The sequence below is a fragment of the Mustela lutreola genome, chromosome 14 (assembly GCF_030435805.1).
Source record: "Mustela lutreola isolate mMusLut2 chromosome 14, mMusLut2.pri, whole genome shotgun sequence".
Taxonomy (NCBI): domain Eukaryota; kingdom Metazoa; phylum Chordata; class Mammalia; order Carnivora; family Mustelidae; genus Mustela; species Mustela lutreola.
In genome coordinates, this window is record NC_081303.1 from 7,661,718 (window position 1) to 7,679,201 (window position 17,484).

At 45.7% G+C, this 17,484-nt stretch overlaps 1 long non-coding RNA gene and 1 other non-coding gene across 2 annotated transcripts in view; both read left to right on the top strand.

Annotated features, from left to right (window-relative positions):
- The window catches only part of LOC131814293 (uncharacterized), a 109,251-nt gene that overhangs the window by 24,394 nt on the left and 67,373 nt on the right, over positions 1 to 17,484 (top strand). The window contains exon 2 of the long non-coding RNA XR_009347241.1: positions 7,917 to 8,028. This is a non-coding gene — a long non-coding RNA (uncharacterized LOC131814293). The remainder of the gene's footprint in view (positions 1 to 7,916; positions 8,029 to 17,484) is intronic.
- LOC131815433 (U4 spliceosomal RNA) lies at positions 16,871 to 17,012 on the top strand. The gene has a single exon (XR_009347742.1). It is a non-coding gene; the product is annotated as a U4 spliceosomal RNA (small nuclear RNA).

The window sequence follows — 17,484 nt, forward strand, 5'->3', positions numbered from 1 at the left end:
AGATCACAAGTAGGCAGAGAGGCAGGAAGAGAGAGAGGAGGAAGCAGGCTCCCTGCTGAGCAGAGAGCCCGATGCGGGACTCGATCCCAGGACCCTGAGATCATGACCTGAGCTGAAGGCAGCGGCTTAACCCACTGAGCCAGCCAGGCGCCCTGCATGGTAATTTTGAAAGTTGTTAAGAGAGTAAACCCTGAAACTTCTCATCACAGGAAGAAAAACCACCTTTTTCTTTTTTTTTCCTTTCCTCCCCCTCCCCTTCCCCCTCCTCCTCTTTCTTCTCCATCCATCCGTCCATCCATCCATCCGTCCATCTGTCCATCTGAGGTGTTGGATATTAACTAAACTCACCGTGATAATCATTTCACAGTATATGGCAGTCGTGTCATGATGCTGTACATCTTAAACTTCTATAGTGCCGAGTATCCATTCTATCTCAATAAAGAGAAAAAAAAAGAATGCAAATAATTATTTCGCCAGCGACACAATCTCACCGATCTGGCTCTCGCTCGGAAAGATGATCCGATCACCGCAAATTCTTTTCCTGAAAACGAAGTTGAAGTTTCTCTCCCTTGATGCCTCAAATAGTCCTAACATCCTAATACCTAATTAAATTCAGGATTCTTCTGATTTAATTTCAGTCTTCTTTTCTAGTTTCACTTCCTACCACACAAAATCCCAGGTCCAACGACCGTTCTCGGCCACGCTTCTCCCACTACAACCGGGGCACGGATCACCTGGGCATGTTCAAACGCAGATTCTGATTCCGTGGCCTGCGTTGGGGAGGAGGTGCTGAGCTTCTGCATTTCCTCCCAGTTCCCAGGTCCACACCCCATGCAATGAATGAATAACCAGGATCTTCTACAACAAGGTCTCTATCGGTTCCCTGCCGTGTTTGTGTCCAATCAATATCTGAAAATGTCTTAGGATGGTGCTTCTTATTTTATCTATTTTTAAATTTTTTTCAGTGTTCCAGGAATCATTGTTTATGCACCACACCCAGTGCTCCATGCAATACGTGCCCTCCTTAAACCCCACCACCAGGGTCTCCCACCCCACCGGTTTGTTTCTCAGAGTCCACAGTCTCTCATGGCTCGTCTCCCCCTCTGATTTCTCCAATTCACTTTTCCTTTCCTTCTAATGTCCTCCATGTTATTCCTTCTGCTCCACAAGTAAGTGAAACCCTATGATAATGGATGGTGCTTTTTAAATTCTGAACTTCCTTGGGAAGCTCTTCCTTCTGTTCAACTAAGATCTGTCTGTCACTCCTCTCCATTAATTCTAGTTCCAAAGACATGGAGGTTGAATCTCTTCCACCGAAAAGATCTACAAATATTTAAAGACATTTATCAGACCCCTCTAGGTTTTTCACCTTCAGGTGAACACCCCATTGCCTTCAACCACTCCCCATATTACAGGGTCATTGCTGTCCTTCTAGGGTCACTGCTCATCCCTACGTCGGTAATGTTGGTCTTGAGTTTATTCTGGGTCAGAATGCTCTTCTCTATCTCCTGGGTCACCGTCTTGCAAAGGTCCATTTAAACACCGTCTCTTCTCGGCTCTCCGAGGCACGCTCCACTCACTTGTGCCCTCTCCCGTCCTAGCCAAGGTAGCTCGCAATGTGGCTTCTGACTCTTCATTTCATCAGATGGACCCCGGGGAATGGGATGTCAGCATTTCTGGTTATCTTTTGGTTTTTGCTTGTCTTTTATTTTTTTGAGGGTAGTCAACACACAATGTTACATTAATTTCAGGTGTACAAGTTAGTGATTAGACAGGATAGATTATGTCAAGTTCACTGCAGGTGTACCTACCGTCTGTCCTGTTACATCCCTGTTACAGTATCACTGCCTGTATTTCTTATGCTCTGATTTTTTTTTGATAGTGATATTTTATTTTTTTTAATTATTTTTATTAACATATAATGTGTTATTTGCCCCAGGGGTACAGGTTTGTGAATCATCAGGCTTACACACTTCACATTATGCTCCGATTTTTATTCCCATGACTTACTCATTCCATAACTGGAAGCCTGTATCTCTCTTCCCTTTACCATTCTGCCCAACTTCTCACTCCCTTCCCCTCTGGCAGCCATCAGTTTGTTCTCTGTATTTGTAGTTCTAATTATGCTTTCTGTTTGCTTGTTTGTTTTTCAGATGCCATTTCTGAGGGGAATAATATGGTATTTGTCTCTCTCTGACTTGTTTCACTTAGCATGATACACTCGACTTCCATCCATGTTGTCTCAAATGAACCCATCCTTTTCATGGCTGTGTAATAATCCATTATATATATGTATGTATGTGTATATATATATGTACACATACACACACATACACATAGCATACATACATACACACACACACACATATCTCCCTTATCCATTCATCTGTTAATGGAAATTTGGATTGCTTCCACATCTTGGCTATTGTAAATAACGTGCGGTAAATATAGCAGTGCCTATATCTTTTTGAGTTAATGTTTTTGTTTTCCCTGGGTATAGTGGAATTATTATCAGACAGAATTTCTATTTTTAGATTTTGGAGGAACCCCCATTCAGTTTTCCACGGTGGCTGTACCAGTTTGCGCTCCCACCAACAGTGCATGGGGGTTCCTTGGTCTCCACATCCTCCCCAACATGTGTTATTTCTTGTGTTGATGATTCTAGCCATGTTAACAGGCATAAGGTGATATCTCATTGGGGTTTTGGTTTGTATTTCCCTGATGATCAGTGACGTTGAGTATCTTTTCATGTGTCTATTGGCCATCTGAACTCTTGTCTAGAAAAATGTCTATTTAGGTCCTCTGCTCCTTTTCTTTCTTTTTAAATTTTTTTCTCTGCTCATTTTCTAATCTGATTGTTTGGGGGGCTTTTGGAGTTGTGTGAGTTCTTTCTTTTTGATATTAACCTTTTATCAGATACGCCATTTTCAAATCTTCTCCCATTCAGTAGGTTGTCTTTTTGTTTGGTGACGGTTTCCGTTGCTGTGCAAAAGCTTTTTATTTTGCTGTAGTCCCCGTGGTTTATTTCTGCTTTTATTTCCCTTGCCTTAGGAGACCTATCTAGAAAAATGTTGCTATGGCTGATGTCAAAGAAATTATGGCCTGAGCTCTCTTCCATAATTTTTATGGTTTCAGGTCTCCCATTGAGGTCCTTAATCTATTTTGAGTTTATTTTTGTGTGTGATAGTAACAGGCTAGAGTTGAGTCACTGCAGTGTTCCAAGGCTAGTGTCGAGCCAGATGGTGTGGGAGCTTATGTTTACAGACACCTTTCGTCATGCTTACTGGTATCTGCATGGGTCTCTCTTGATAGGTTTCCAGTCCAAGAGAGCAGAGGCTGCATTTTAGCTTTCAGTCCTTGCCACCGCTCTCCTGGCTAAGGACCAATGCAACATGGAACACGACCCAGAGGTTTAGAGTCAGAAAGAGCAGAATTTCAGTGCTGGTTCTGCCACAACATAGATAAGTGGCCTTGAAAGCTTTCTAAGCTCTCTGGACCCCACTTTCCTCAGCATATAATAATGATGACTCTATTTATCGGACAGTGTTATCATGAGAATTAGATGAGATGATTCATGTAAAATGCACGCACAGGATCTGTGTGTTTCACGTGGGCCGTGAGTCATTTTATGTTCTCAGTATCTGTGAGTGTCGGTTTAGGATAATTGGTCCATGATCTTCATATGGCCCAAGATGAGTGGATTTTTTCTTCTCTAAGCATACCCTGTAAGTCAGCTTTACAGGTGAAGAAATGATTATTTAGGCTTGCAATCGAGGAGCAAGAATGAGGGAAAATCGTGGAAATGTTCATTTCTAGGGAAGACACACCTGTGGAGTCCTCTCCTCCCTCTTGGCTTCAGGATATTTTCCTTGCAAGGGGGCGAGGGAAGACCTGTGGCCCTCCTGGGAGGTGAAAGGCCCCTTCACTCCTGGGGCTGGCGAGCGGGAGGACACCCTGAGACAAACCAGGCTGTGCCTGGCTTCGTTCCCCCAGTTTCAGCTTTTCCCACTTTCTCACAGAAACATAAGGTGGGTTGGGCAAAACCACAGCCTCTGAGCCCCAGCTATGAAGTTAGCCTGTATGGAGGAAAAGCCAAGCATGATCACAGATGTCTTACCACCTAGACTGCTTGCCGTCTTGGAAGTCTTTGTCATACAAAAGCTGTCTTCGGTTGGATGAGCAGACTCACGTGTAGGGAACAGAGGACACACTGCTGGCTCACAGTCCTTCAGATGGGCCAGAAGGAAGGCAGAAGGCGCCAGAAGACGCATGCGTATGCTCTAGTGACTGCCTGTGTCCCAGCAAACACCGCGGTTCTCCATCCTTAAGTTCTTGTACCAATATTTGGGGTTTGCTACTGATCCCCAAGACAAAGTGCATGGGATAGGGTTCTAGAAATAAGGCATTGTTTTTGCACGTGAACGATAAGATTTCATGTAGCACAAACCAGTAATGATGGAACAATAAGGTCAAACGGTCCATCTGTAAATCCCTGCGATGCAGGTTTTAGCACATGATTAGTCCAATGTAAGAGCAGAACTCGGGTTCCTTGGGTGCAGTGGTCGCGAGGCCTACCACCAGTGGAGTAAAGACGTCAAAATTCCTCCAAGCTCGCCTTTTCAGATCTTCTCTGTGATGCTTTGGAATGCTACGGGACAGACCAAGTGAGTTGTAGAAACAGGAGGCTGAGCCCTCGGACTCCTCTCTGTATCCGGCCCAGGTTTAAAACACAGCTGAGTCTTCCTAGGGCCTGGCTGGGGGCAGATGAGACATAGTAACCTTGAGGACCTGCAGATTTTTTAAAAGATTTTATTTATTTGACAGAGAGCACAAGCAGGGGGAGTGGCAGAGGGAGAAGAAGCAGGCTCCCCACTGAGCAAGGAGCCTGATATGGGGCTTGATCCCAGGACCCTGGGATCATGACCTCAGCCGAAGGCAGACGCTTAACCCACTGAGCCACCCAGGACCTACAGGACCTGCCGATGAATTCAACATTGCTCAAATGCTTATACATCAAGCGTGCTTCCAAGCTCTTGGGGTACAGGATAACTAGAACAGTAAAACTTAGTACCCTCATGGCGCTCACATTCCAGAGAGGAAGACAGATAGTTAAAAAAAACTAATCAGGTAGGGGTGCCTGGGTGGCTTAGTGTAAGGGTCCAACTTTTGATTTTGGTTCAGGTGATGATCAAGGGTTGGGAGATGGACACCCCCCTCGCCCCACTGGGCTCTGTGCTGGGCACGGAGCCTGCTTGAGATTTTCTCTCTCCCTCTGCGCCTCCCACGCCTGCTTGCTCTCTCTTTCAAAATTAAAAGAAGAAAATCAATCAAGTAAATCCGACGATGGCACACGCTGTGGTGCAGAATACCACAGGAAAGGGAGGTCAGGTATGAAGAACGGGGCTATGTTTTTCCAGGTAGGGGGCTGGGAGAAGGAGTTCGGAGGGAAGAGCAGGCGGAGAAGTCCTACGGCGGGAAGATCCTCGGCCTCTGAGAAGCAGCAAAGCGTTCAGAAGGGGCCGTGGGATGAGCCCAGGGTGAGGGAAGCGTGGGGGGTGGCGCACGAGAGGAAAGGCCGTCTGACCTTGACTCCAAGAGAGATGACCCGGAGGCGATTGGGAGGAGGGCGTTAAAGCCGCTGGCCTTCACCTTGTTGACCTGTTCTCATTCCTGGGCTGGGCACGGGCTGGAGGATGCTCCCGGCGAGAGGAAGAAGGCAGGTCACCTGTGTAATCCCTGGTGGACAGACGCGCTGTTCACTGGATTTCCCGGCAAGGAGACTCCTGGTATTTGCCAAGAGGAAAGTCTTCTACGCAAGGCTTATCGCAAGACCGCCTCCCTGGTCTGGGATTGCTTGTGGTGACAAACTCAGAATCTGTGGATTTATGAAGCATGACTCTGTGGAAAATGTCACAAGCCCTAGAATGATCTGAGACTAAAACAGGGACATCTCACTAACTAACCACTTCCTGCTCTGTGATGTGACCCAGAAACCCTACTTGGACTCTGGCCCAGAGAGCGTGTTTCTGATGTGGAAGGAGCCAGGCGCCACAGGGTGTCCCAGAGCACTGCTTGTGTTCCCTGTGTCTCTGAAATTATCAGGAAAGCTTGATACTGGATAAGCTCTCTAATATGTGCTAGTTTGATTTGGTGATTCCCCGTTTGGTGGTTTTGTTTGGATACAAGTAGTTAATTCTAGAGCTGATCCCAGGAAACACAAGCGAAGGAGCAGGGGAACTGAGGCAGGGAGGGGAGAAAAGCCGATGAAGGACACAACACTGTGTGAGCTCCGCTGTGAACAACATGTGTAATCCTTTCGGAGATGCTCTGAGAACCAGGGATGCTTTTTTTTTTTTTTAAGACTTTATTTATTTATACATGAGAGACAGAGAAAGAGGGAGGCAGAGGGAGAAGCAGGCTCCCCACGGAACAGGGAGCCCAGTGCGGGACTAAATGCTGTGACCCTGGGATCACGACCTGAGCCAAAGGCAGATGCTTACCTGACTGAGCCACCCAGGCACCCAAAGAAACAGGAATCTGATAAACTTCAGATGGGTGCCATTGAAGAACTGAGCGGAATGTCGTGTTCAAGGTGATGTTTTAAAAGGGTCCTTTGACTATTATTTTAAAAACAAACTCTATAATGGCAAGAATAGAAGCAAGGAGACCGTTTGAGGGCTCTTTCCGTGGTCCTGGTGAAGTTGATGATGATTTGGACCACTTGGGGGTGTTGAAAGTGGTCCAGAGGACTTTGGGAGGAGACAGGTACGTCGTTCAATGGGAGGTCTGGTCGGAAGATACGTGTTTATGATCGGTTGCATACTGATGCATACTAGAGAAGAGTGAATGTAGAGAGAAAAGGAAAGAGGTCAAGATCTAAGCTCTGGAGCCTTCTAAAATGAAGAGGTTGGTGAGATGAGAAGGCACTGGTAAAGGCGTCTGAGAAGGAGCAAAACCAAACAAGAGAAGTATCCAGAAGCCTATTGGTGACAGTGTTTCCAGAAGGAGCAAGGGGTGCCCTTTAAGGTCATGGAGTCTGTGCTGCTTCAAGGTCATGTGAAATGTGCCTGAGAAGGGCACATTAGCTCTAAGAGTGTGCAAGTCACTGGGGCTGTGGCAAGAGCTGTCTGGTTGGAGCAGTGAGGGTGAAGCCTTGACTGAGGCGAACTCTAGGGACCGGATGAGAGAAAGTGGAGATGCAGAGGAGAATTCTGTTGAGTTCTGCGCTTTAGGGTGGCAGAATATATAGGGGAGGTATTTGGCAGAGGGTGTGGGTTTGAGAGCGGGTCTTTTTGTTGCTCTGTTTTCCAAAGATGGAAATATTATAGCCTGTTTTAATGCTGAAGGGAGTGTTCTAGTCGGGGAGGGGGTGTAATATGGGACGTGATGAGAGCAGGTCTTGGGGTGATGTTCCTGGGAGGGAGAGAGGGGGATGGGCTCCAGCTCAGAGAGGAGGGTCTGGTTTTAGATAAGAACAGGGGGGGATTTGTCCATAGTAAAGGAGAGAACAGAACATGCAGGCACGCTGCAACTGGGTTGTGGGTAGATTTGGTGGTGGGAGCAAGTGGAAATTTTCTTTTGGCGTTTCTATTTTTCTCAGTGAAATACAAAGCAATTGTCTAGTACCAAGCTCTTCCAAGTGTAGTCCACAGAGGAGTTATACCAGGGTCATGTGGGAGTTTATGGAAAATGTACAATCTTGGGCTTCACTTTAGATCTCCTGAATTAGAATCTTTATTTTAATAGGAACTCTCAGGTGAGTCTCACAAACATTAAGGTTTGAGAAGCACTGGTCTAAACTCGTGCCCCTCAACACATGGCCCACACACCACAGCTCGTCTGCTAATGATGTTTGCCACTGGCCTACAGTAAGATTTGTGAAGAAACTGAGAGTACTTGTTCAATAACTTTTGTAGAAATTTGACGTTGCGGTGACATTGACGCATGAGATCGCGGGCCTCACCTTGAACGACCGAAGAGCACTTCGGGCGGTGCGGAACCCAAGAGGCGAGTCCTATGGGATGCAAGGTATGTTCTCGGTCGGGGCAGCAGGACCATGTTACAATGTGTGGTTTTGAGAATTAATTTGCCGGTTATAAGGTTCATGAAAGGTAGAATGCATTTCTTTGGAGATTTAAATTTAACAATAACTTATTGGATGAACTGTTAAAACTGATAATGGATTGGAGATGAATTTTGAAACCAATTCTTTGGCTGCACCGTCTCTAGCACCTGAGGCCCCGAGATCTCTTCCTCCTATGACCTGCAATCTCTGCCTTCTCACTCCGTGCTCCGCCAGAGCCTCTTACTCCTTAGAGAAAAGAGGGGCTCTCTGTTTGTTGTACAAATATGGCTCCATGCGGCTGGAGAGAGATACTTGGTTTTTGTATCCAGTGTTAGTGTGTGCGTATGTGTGCTGATAGGAGTCTAATAATGATTCCTTTGACAGAAGTGTGTCATAAAGAATTTGGCTTTGGCCAAAGAGAGGTCTGGCCTTTGCCCTTGGCTTCTGGGGAGTTATCTACGTCATACCTGACAAGAATGTCTTTGTTCGGGGCAGAGGTTGCTGTCACCGATGTTTTAGGATAGAAACTGGTCATGCCAGAATGATCGAACATGTGATTTAGGGGTTGGGGATCATGCGATATCAGTCTACCTGGAAGCTAAATTCAAACACTTAAGAAGTCAGTGACTCGGGCAGTCATGCCTACATAATAGAACCCCAATAAAATCTCTAGACTGAAGCTCAGGCGAGAATCCCTGGCCAGCAGCACTCTACATATTGTCACACGTCAGTGCTGGGAGGGTAACATGTCCTGAGGACAATGGAAACATTGCGTTTGGAACCCTTCTAGACCCTGCCCTTTCATCTTTTTCTTTGGTCGATTTTAATTCATATCCTTTCCTGGTAATAAACCATGTGAGCATAATAGCTTCAGGTGAGTTCATTGTGAGTCCTTCTAGCTAATTACCGAGCCTGTGGGTAGTTTTTGGAACCTCCTAAACTTGGCAGTTGGTATCAGAAGAGAGGATGGTCTCATGTGGATTCTTCTTCCCAGTGTGTAGTCGGACACTGTCTTAGTTTGCTCAGGATGCCATAATAAAATACTGTAGGGTGTTTGAAACAACAGATTTTATTTTTCTCCTTGTTTTGGAGGCTGGTGAGTGTTTACTTCCTGGTGGGAGCTCTCTGGCTGACAGACGCCCACCTTCTCTCTGTGCTCACGTGATGGAGAGATACCTCTGGCCACCAGAAATACCACATCAGGGTCTCCTTATTCTTGACCCCATTTAACCTTAAGCACCCCTCAAAGGCCCCAACTCCAGTACAGTCTGTGGTGTATATGGGGGTTGGTTAGGGTTTCAATGTATGAACCTAGAGGGGGGCACAATTCAGTCCACGGGAGACGCTAACTCCTCGCAGTGGGGTCATAAGTCCCGGACAGACTTGACCGTGCAGGGACTGGGCTCTTAGCCTCACGTTGGACTGCCTCTGGGAAAGAGGGATCAGGTAACAAGGGGTTACTTAAAAGTCCATGTGAAACATTATGCTCAGTGGAAGAAGCCGGACATAAACGGACAAAGATTACATGATTGCACCCATGCGAGCTACCCGGAAGAGTCAAATTCACAGAGCGAGCGAGTAGAACGAAGAGGCCATGGCGTGCGGTGAACGGGGAGTTACTGTTTGATGGCTGGGAAGGTTCGATCTGGCCTGATGGAAAGGTTCTGGAGATGGGTGGTGGCTATAGTTGCACAAAAATGTGAATGTGCTTAAAGCCACTGAACTCTATACTTAAAAAGGGTCAAAATGGCAAGTTTCACGTGATGGATATTTTACCACAATTTTAAAAAGTCCACATGATCCGTCAACCCATTACAGTCGCGGTCACTGCATGGAGTTAGAATCCAACCAACCGGCAGCCCGGACAGTCTACGGCAGTGGGGGCAGGGCTGCTTTTCCCCTTCAAATCTAGCTCACCTCTTTTGATTTATGGGTGGGTGTTCAGCCAGTACTGTTGTGCACTGAAACAGAGGCGGCTCATGTCCCCCAAACCCACTTCCTCCCCTCCCTGGGTGTATAGTCAGACCAGGTTTCCAAGGTAGAAGCGGCCACACCACTGAGTGTGGCCCGCTTCCCATGAGGGGGAGCTCCTATTGTAGTGTCTACCATGACCAAAGAGAGGGTTCCGAGGACTCAGAAGAGGCTGGATTTTTGTAGGTCAAGAAATAAGTTTATACTAAGTAAAAGCCTGTTTTTTGCTTTTATTTGTTTGTTTTTTCTGTTATGGGAGCTTAGGTTACTTTAATTCCTGTACGCACTCTTTGGGAAAGTTGTTTCTGCTGGGATCTGCTGCAAAGAAAGAGCTAGACGTCCAGGTACTTCTATTATAGAAGCATTACTATGATAAGGAAATCCGTTCCCTCTCCAAAAAGCAAATAGAAATCTTTTTCTTGAAACCTATTTCTAAAAAAAAATTGACATCGGGACATATCTAGTAATAGATTTTAACAGATATTATACAGGAGAGTATTAAAATGAAGTGTGAGATACTGGACCCGTTCCTGCATGGACACAAAAATAGCACTATGGCTTGTCACACTGTAAAAAAAAACATAGCTTTCTTTAAAAGCCAAAGTTAAGGAAAAAAATACAGCATTTCAAGATCCTATTAAATTATGTGTACTGCCTCAGCATTTATATAAAGCTTTGTCATAGTGAAATATTTCAAATATATAAGAAAAATGTGTGATTATTGAACCATATATTTCAGTGTGGGAGGAAACCCCAATTATAAAACAGGTATTAGAGAGCCCCTGGGTGCCTCAGAGGTTAAGCATCTACCTTCGGCTCAGGTCCTACCCTGGGGTCTTGGGATCGAGTCCCACATCGGGCTCCCTGCTCTGGGGGGAGCCTGCTTCTCCCTCTCCTTCTGTCCCTCCCTGCCACTGGTGCTCTCTCTTGCGCTCTCTTTCTCTCTCTCTCTCAAACAAATAAAATCTTTTAAAAAATTAATCAGGTGCATGGAGCACTGGGTGTGGTACAAAAACAATGAATACTGTTATGCTGAAAATTAAAAAAAAATCAGGTATTAGACATTCGATATGATGAAGCTGTTTTGTTTTTCTCCTCTGTATTTTGAATCTATTTGCACACTCAGTGTGTCCCTCTGCTGTCTTCCAGTGGGACGTGGAAGATCCCACATGGGAAATCCCCCTGGTTCCTGAGCCTCTGCATGTCTGGGCATCCTCTGTGTTAGGCCACACCGCGTTCCCAGTCTTCGTACTGCTCCGGGCCTCGGGGTGTGCACCACAGGAACTGGAGAGGCTATTCTGGGAAAGAGGAAACGGTGTGTTTCCACACTCCCCTCTTTCCGGAGACCCTGCTCCAGGTCAACATTCTGGCGTAAAACTTTTTAGAGGAGGGTGCTGTGAGGGTGCCCGGGTCCGACAGTGGCTCAGAAGCCCCAAACCAACTGAAAATCCTGTTTCCTGATACCACAGTTCTAGAATACCTTCTATTGTCGTCAGCATGTTTATTTATTAATTTCCTCGGTGGACATTATCGAGCCCAAGGCAAGGAGGGATAATAGGGCAGCTTGGCTCTCAAAGCCCCACAGCGTGCGGGGTGAGCCGTGGGGTTGTAGGGTCCGAGGGCGTCCGCGGATGTAGGTGTCCGAGGGGCATGACCGGTGGGCGCCGTGCTCATCCCGTGCCATCCCGCTGGAAGGAGGAGGTCGCGGACGCGCAGAGGGTGCCCCGGGCCAAGTTATAAAGGCAAGTAGGAGCAGACGCAGGGAAATGGGGGCTTCAGCCCAGGATTGATGTCAGAAAGGGTCATAAATCCAAGGACTGGTCAGGGGCTGGGAGGGACAGCAGAGGAGGCTGACGGGGGAGGGCAGGGGCGAAGGCGCGAGGGGCAGCGGTCCGATCTGAGCTCTTCACGTGGCAGATGGAGGAAATAGTTTATCCACAGTGGTGCACCCCAGAATACCTGGAGTCGTCAGTCTGTGGTCACGAGGGCACGTTAGGAAGGGGGGCCCATCCGGCTGGTCGCAGGTGATACTCAAGACAGAAGAAATTGTTTCCGACCCCGGAAATACGGAGGCGGGCTACGGAGGGGGAGCGGCGGGGACGCAGATTGGAACAAGGTGGAGGGAGTTAAAATCGCTCGTTGCCGGACGGATGGCAGGGAGAGGCGGGGGCGGCAGGCAAGGGTAACGCGCTGGTTCTGGGCGCACGAGATGATCCGGTCGGAGTGGTGGCGCCCGTCGCTGTGACAGGTGTGGCTGGAGCAGGCGTGGCCAGGGCACACGTGAGTGCGCGCGGGCGTGCGCGGGGCTGGGCACGGAGGAGGGAGATTTTCTCTGGACACGGATACTGCCCGGAGATCAGCCTTGCTCCTCCCTTAAACTAACGCCGTCCTCCCTGAAGGAAGGCGGTAGACGCGGAGCGAGAGGCCCAGCGCGTCTACACCGCCGCTGGGGGGTGGCCGGGAGCACCGGGGGAGCCGCAGGACGGCGCTGGTTCCTGCGCGAGCGTGTCGCTCCCTGTGTCCACTTGCGTCCCTTCGCTCGGATTTGCACACGCACCAAGCAAGCTTATGATCGCAGGAGGTTCTCCAGTCTCCCCCCGAGGAAGCGACACACGCAGGCTGAGGCCAGACAGTGGTTTTCTCACCAGAAGTGCGTCAGTTCTCTGGATCGTTCTACATTAGTCGCCTGAGTTTGGTGATCCTGGGTGAATCCTCAAACACGGTCACTTCAGGGTGTCCTGACAAATCGGAGGGCAGCTCCGGTGACAGCCCAGTTTGAACAGCCAGCTGGTCTTTCCAGGCCCCAAATCCAAGTGATTTTAACGCCACTCATTGAGGCCAAGCCAACGGAGCCAGGATGTTCTGCAGCCGCCACGTGCTGTCACGGAGCCCCCCCGTGTCCCAGCCGAGGGTGTGTGACCATCCGGAGGAGCCAGCCCTGCTGTTTAACAAGCCTGATGTGCGGCGCTGCTCTGGGGCTTCCGCCCTCGGCTGACCGGGAATGCGTAGAGTCTGGAAAATGAAAACGGGTGGATTAGCCACAAACACATCGTGGCTTCGCATGCAGCTTCGTCCACGAACACATCACCTTCAGAGGTGTAGCCCTTTAACGTGCATGTAAGAAAATGCTCTCGAAAGCAACAAAACCACCTCATTCATTCGTTCACTCATTCATGCAGTTGCTTGTTAGCTGTCACCGTGAGCCTGTGTGTGCTGAGCGCTGGGGCTGTCACGGAGGGTGGGGCGGGGTTCCACCGGGTGCAGCTCCGCGGGTGGCCCAGCACTCCGAGGGTGGGACGGAAGGCAGGTGGTCATGTGACTGAGCTCTGATTCCTCGGAAGACTCTCCATCTGCATGTGTCATTTGCCCGGAAAGCTGTTTCCCTGGGAATGTCCTGGGAGCGGGACATTGATATTTCAGATTCCAAACGAGAATCACAGAGCCGTGCGCTGCTATTTGCAACTTCATTTTCAGAAATGTCAGTTCAAGTTTACATGTAAGCATGAGCATGTCTACGTGAGCACCTGCGCATAGCTGCTCAGTTCAGCTACTTAGAAACATTAGGCAGAAGAAAGGATGATCATTAGGTTAAAAAAAAAAAAAAAGGATGATCATTAGGTAAAAACAGTCCTCCAAACACAGGAGTCCTGTGTATCTCCTATGCTGATTTTTTTTTTTAAGTTTAAGACTTTTTTTTTTCTTGAGTATTATAAAAGAGTAAAAAGAGCAATCCAGGTATTTATATTTTTATTTAACATATATTTTTATTTAAAGAGAAGCATAGCTTGGTTGAACATTTGCTCATCACTATATGAGGGAATGTGACTTGGGTTTGACTGAGCCATCCCTGTGTCCGTAGTTCACAGCCTCTTCTGCATCTTGGACAGTCCTTATCCATTTTCTTTTTCAAAATACTCATTTTCCTTTCTCATGCCTCAGTCACCCGTGTGCTCTTCACAGTTTTGTGGTGTTAATTTTTTTTTCAGACTGAACTCCTCACCTTAGTACCTATGGATAAGGCTGTAATTCACAGTTCTCCAGGAGCCCAGTGAAGTCAGTAAACAGCCAACAAAGGCTTTCAGAAACTCTTGGAAAACAAAGGAGAAAGATGCTTCAGTTAAAACTTGCAATAACAGAAAACACTAGTAGCACAACAGTTCTCAAATAAACCATAGAAATCAGAAGTCCTCTTGGGGCACCTGGATGGTTCAGTTGGTCGAGTGTCTGCCTTTGGCTGGGGTCATGATCGCAGGGTCCTGGGATCAAGTCCTGCATCGGGCTCTCTGCTCAATGGGAAGCCTGTTTCTCCCTTTGCCTGCTGCTCTGCCTGCTTGTGCTCTATCTCTCTGTCAAATAAATAAAATCTTAAAAAAAAAAAAAAAAAAGAATCAGAGTCCTCCTATCAAAAAAAGGAGGAAGGACTCAAAGAAGTAAATCACAAATGAGAGAGGAAAAATAACTACCAACATCAGAGAAATACAAACAACTATTAGAGAATATTATGAAAAACTACATGACAACAAATTAGACAACCTAGAAGAAATGGATAAATTCCTGGAAACATATCACCTAGTAAAACTGAATCAAGAAGGATATTAGAATACTTAGGAATAAATTTAACCAAGATGGTGAAAGACCTGTACTCTGAAAACTATAGAACACTAAAAAAAAAATCGAAGATGCCCCCCCCCCCCCAAAAAGGAAGGACATACCACGCTTGTGGATTGGAACAAATATTATTAAAAATGTCTGCATTGCCCAAAGCAATCCACACATTTAATGCAATCCCTATTGAAATACCAATGGCATCTTCCACAGAACTAGGCCAAAAATTCCTAAAATTTGTATGGAATCTCAAAAGACCTTGTATACCCAAAGCAATCTTGAAAAAGAAAAAGTTGGAGGCATCACAATTCTGGACTTCAAGTTATATTACAAAACTGTAGTAATCAAATCAGTATGGTACTGGCAGAAAAACCAGACACAAAGATCAATGGAACAGAATTGAAAAACCAGAAATAAACCCTCAATTTTATGGTTAATTAATCTTTAACAAAGCAGTTAAGCATTCCAATGGTAATTCCAGTGGGAATAGGATAGTCTCTTCAACAGATGGTGTTGGGAAACTAGACAGCTACATGGGAAAGGATGAAACTGCACCACGGTTTTATACCAGACACAAATATAAATTCAAAATAGATTAAAAACCTAAATGTGAAACCTGAAATTATAATATCCAAGAAGAGAACACAGGCAACAATTTCTCTGACATTGACCATAGTCACTTGTTTCTAGATAGTTCCCCTAAGGCAAGGGGGAAAAAAAAAAGCAAAAGTAAACTATTGGAAACACATCAAAATAAGCTTCTGCAGAGTGAAGAAAACAGTCAATAAAACTAAAGGGCAACTTACTCAATGGGAGAAGATACTTGCAAATGATATATCCGATAAAGGGTTAGTATTCAAAATATATAAAGAACTTATATAATTCTTATAAAATTCAATACTTCCCCAAATAATCGAATTTAAAAAATGAGAAGAAGACATGAACAGATATTTCCCCAAAGAGGATATACAGGTGGCCAACAGACACATGAAAAGATGCTCACCATCACTTATGATCAGGGAAAATAATCAAAACTACAGTATCACCTCACACCTGTCAGAACAGCTAAAATCAACAAGACAAGAAACAGGTGTTGGCAAGGATGCAGAGAAGGGGGAGCCCTCTTGTACTGTTAGTGGGAATGCAAGCTGATGCAGAAATTGTGGAAGCCAGTATGGGGGTTCCTCAAAAAATTAAAAATGCAACTATACTACAATCCAGGAATCACACTACTGGGTTTTTATCCAAAGAATATAAAACCAGTAAATCAAAGGGATACAAGCACCCCTACATTTATAGTAGTAGTATTCACAATAGCCAAACTATGGAAGCAGCTCAGTTTCCATTGAGAGATGAATGGATAAATGTGGTATGTATACACAATGGAATATTACTCAGCCATATAAAAGAATGAAATGTTGGCATTCGCAACAACACAGGTGGAGCTAGAGAGTATAATGCTGAACAAAATAAGTCAGAGAAAGACAAATGCCATATATCACTCACATGTGGAATTAAAGAAACAAAACAAATGACCAAAAGAAAACAAAGAGTGAGTGAGTGAGAGAGAGAGAGACAGACAGACAGACAAACCAAGAAAGTCTATTCACTGTAGAAAACAAACTGACGGCTACCAGGGAGGAGGTCGATGGGGAGTCCGGGAAAGTAGGGGATGGGAATTACAGAACAACAAAAAATTACATTGAGGTCATTCTGAATAAATTTGGTGAAATCTATCTTTTTATTATTAGTTTCTATTTGGACTCTTCTGCATTCTTTTCTTTCTATTCTTGCCTTTTAGTGACTCAATTATTTTTTAATCTGCTTCCCTCCCATTTACTAGCTTATTGGCTATATATCATTTTATTACTCATTTAATGATTGCCCTATGGATTATAATATACATCCTTGGTTTACTAAACTCTGAAATTAAAAAAGTCTCATTCTTTCTTGGACGAAGAAGGCCCTGTAGAACAAGGGGACTCCATTTACTTCTCACTTCCCTGTGCTTACTGTCTCGTGTGGCCATAAAAAATAAGTATTTATTTACACAGATCAGATTTGTTTAAATGTGCCCACATACTAATGCTTTCTGTTAATTTTCATTCTTCTTTGTCTCAGAACTTCCATCTGGGTTAACTGCCTTCTGCATGAGGAAGAATGTTTCATGTTTCTTTTGGTGGGTGAAAAAAACCTTCCGTTTTCTTTGCTTGAAAATTATTTGACTTCAGCTTTGCGCAGTGGCAGTATCGTAGCCAATGAGGTTTATCCGAGGCGCGATTATTGCTGATTGAAAATTATTTGACTTCATCATCCCCGTTTGAGAGTATTTTTCCTATGTAAAGAATTCTAGGGAGGCCGTTATTCCAGCCCTCTGAAATTGTTACTCATTCCACTGTCTGCTGGGTTCCATTATTTGTTGAGAGCTCAGCCATCACTTACACTGCTCCTTCTTTGAAGGTAATGTGTATTTTTAAAAGATCTGTCTAATTTCATTGTCATTGGTAGTTAGCTGTTTTACTATGGTGTGCCTAGGAGTGGTTTTCTTTGTATTCGTCTTGCTTGGGGTTCATAAAATTTTTTAATCTTTGGGTTCATATCCTGCAAGCCCCCCGATGCGGTTGGACTGTTTCCAGTTCATCCATACTCCTCATACACTATCCTTCACAGTCCCAGTTGCGAGCCTGGGGCTTGTAGGGGCCCATCTCACTTAGTGTATCCGATTTCCAGTATCTCATTTCTAGTCCCTTGAGTCCACTGAACACGCTGTTCAACATCTGTGCTTTTAGAATCAGCAGATGCCTCTGAGGAGAAGTGGCTGCAAATTCTTACCTCACGTCTCT